Source organism: Passer domesticus, chromosome 1 (assembly GCF_036417665.1).
Source record: "Passer domesticus isolate bPasDom1 chromosome 1, bPasDom1.hap1, whole genome shotgun sequence".
NCBI classification, from domain to species: Eukaryota; Metazoa; Chordata; class Aves; order Passeriformes; family Passeridae; genus Passer; species Passer domesticus.
This window is the reverse complement of record NC_087474.1, coordinates 147,529,272-147,532,383: the sequence shown is the minus strand read 5'-3', so window position 1 is coordinate 147,532,383 and position 3,112 is coordinate 147,529,272.

The window sequence follows — 3,112 nt, the reverse complement described above, 5'->3', positions numbered from 1 at the left end:
ACAGGAATGAAGAACAAACATACATTTTACATTCATTTACATTCACACATGCATAGCAGGAACATTAAACATTCAACTCCTTATAGCAATATTTATAACGACAAGTAAATATTTTCTTTAAATGAATCTTCAATCTATCATATTTAGGTAAAATTCCCTTAGGTCTCTAGCTTTAGCTAAAGACATGTGGTTAAATTCTTTTTGCTTGAAATATATTTACTGCTGCTAACAAACCCAGACTTCTCCTCTGCCTCCCTAATCCTGCCCTGACCTTTACTACTCACATACCCAGGTTACACTACGTGGATGGAAGCTGCTGCCTCACATCCTACTTAAAACTTTTTTACCACTTTCCCTCCACTCTCTTTCATCACAGATCATTATTTCATATGAACTCCTTTCCTTACATCCCTATGTTTCACTGCTCCTTTTTTCAAAACATAATGAAACACTTTCCCTTTCAATTAATTTGCCTGATAGCCTCAGCAGTCCTGGGGCCGACTGCTGAATCTTCTTTTTTCCAGCCCCTCTTTTGTTGCTTCCATCCAGATTTTTCACAGCTCTACTACTCAGCATAACTCTCTTAGTGGACCATATCACTTGCCCATTTAAATCCTTTCCAAAATCCACTCTTGTTCTTAAAATTCTGGTCTTTTTCCCTACCTCAACCTTAATCTCAGAACTATGAATCTATGTCCTATATGGATGTTTCTGTCACCCACATGTTATCTTTTACACTGGCCTTGACCACAAAACCCTTCCTCAGAATTCCCTATTATATTCAGGTCTATATCCTCATTTTATTCCAAACTCTTGGAAAGACATTTTCTTTCATATGAAGGCCACACTATTAACTTGTCCTCTCTAAGTAATGAAAAGAATACTCAGGTTACCTGACAAGCACAGCTGAGTTGCCTTTGGAAGGAGGCAACTATGCTAAATTATACCAGCAGAGAAACTGGCTGAAATACAAGTTAACTTCATCATTTAGAATTTCTTACTGTGCTTTGATTTATTTGTGTCTTATCTTCTGGAGTTTCAGCTGTGAAGGGCAAGAATTGTCTTTATCACTGCACTGAATATCACTGCTATAGCCTCAGCTCTTTCAAGCTGATAAATAATGAGATACTCATGAAATTCCTAGCGGGTGTTTTGTTTTAATACCTCATCTGATTTCAGTGGGAGGTTTACCTGAGTAAGATCTTCTACTAAGCAGAATAATTTCTTGTTCCCCCTACCAGGTAACAAATGCCAGCTTAATACATCAATCCATCATCACGTAGTTATGTGTTATCTGTAGTCAAAAGCCCCAATAAAAAATTCTAATCTCCTTAGAATGATAAAGGAGAAAACTAATGTGAACATATTGCTAATAAAACTGAATTTCCTAAAAAGCAAGGGCCATTTATACGTTAATAACACAATGGTCCTTCCAACTATCAGTCTGGAAAGTCAGTACCACTTGGTATCACATAATTTATTTTGTTCTAACAAACCTGTTAGTAAAGTGAGCCCTACAGCTGTTGGAGAGAGAACTGTGGAGAGGGAAAACATTATGTCTAGTTCTGCATGGTAAGCACTGTTAGGGCCAGGGGCAGAATTGAAGCTGTTTTTTGGAGCACTGGAGCATGCATTTTGTAGTGCAACCCTTGCTTTTGCCAAGAGGTGAGAGTTTAATTCAGTTGGTTGGACAAAAATAGAGAGATTGCAGCAAGACCTGACTCTTTGTTCTCAGTTCTGCTGTAAGCATTGCCAGATATGTAAAAGAGGATGATTTAACACATTCTCCTGCTTCTGGCCAGGGCAGGGTTAATTTTTGCAGCAGCCAGGAGGGGGCATGGGCAGGACCTGGAGGTTGTTCTATACCACCTGCTATCATTTCCCAGGGATGGGGAAAGGAGTTGTGTAGTGTGGCAGCAGGGCAGGGTATTGCCAGGGGTGAGCACTGGCAGGTGAAACATTTGCCTCTGGTATCCTCTGTCATTGCTGTTGCTGCTGTTACGGTTCATTTTCTTACTTCATTGCTGTTTCCAGTAAATGGTTCTTATCCCAGACTATAACTTTTACCTTTTGTGCCTCCAGTTCTCCTCCAGTCCACGGCAGGGAAAGGGGAGGGGAAGGGGAGGGGGAATGTGGGAGTGAGCGAGCATTTTTGGTGAAAACACTCAGTTGGGGAAGCCATGACTCACATCTTATTAGGAAATGTGGGAATTAGTTACCTGAAGGAGAGGCATGTCACTTCCCCTTACAATGAATGGCTGTGTGATATGCCAAAGGTTTTTTTTAATTATCTGGTATATTTTCAGGGGAAGTAGTGTCACTGGGTAACACCCCACAGGTCACTCTGGACTGTGAGACCAGACAGAATGCTCACAATGGGTCCCAGATTTTCCTTGCCCTAATTATTTTTTCCTTTTCTAAGAGCACCTGGTCTGTTTTATTGTCATGACTCAGTGGTACCTTGTGACATGGACACACAGAAATCCACCTCAAATCTTCTCTCATAACTTATCATAGTGCAAGTTATGGGTTAATCATTCAGAATTCTTCTCATGCCTGGCAGAAAAGTGTTTGCCTGAAGGCTGGCTGAAAACATAAATAGGGGGAGCTAAAAAACCAAAGAGCTGTTTGCCAAATACAAATGGAACGAACTCTTTTGTGAGCCATTCTCTTGAGGTCCATTCTCTTGCAATCAATGGTACCTGTTTCATACTTCCCTTAGTAGGCAGGAAGAGGAGTGTCTGCCAAAAGGCAGGGAAAACATCATCACTTTCTTCCTCAGATTTCTTCAGTTCTTGGAGTAATTAAAATTTTCTCTTTTATCCTGAGTGAGTGCTGAGTTCGCTAACACCAAACTCACATTTCATTACACCTGTGATAATTTGTCTGTTGGTTATTTGAAGGTTGATTAGTTTTTTGTTACCTGTAATTACAGTCACTCTAAATGTTGCTTTAGTGCCAACCTGCTGGTCTAGTCAAGAATAATTTAGGTATTTCTCTTATAATTGAAAGAAACAGCTGATGGACAGGCAATCTAGCAAATGGCTGGATTTAATACTTGCTCTCTCATGGTAGATGATATCAACAAAGAAAGGCCCATGCTTTGCTTGCA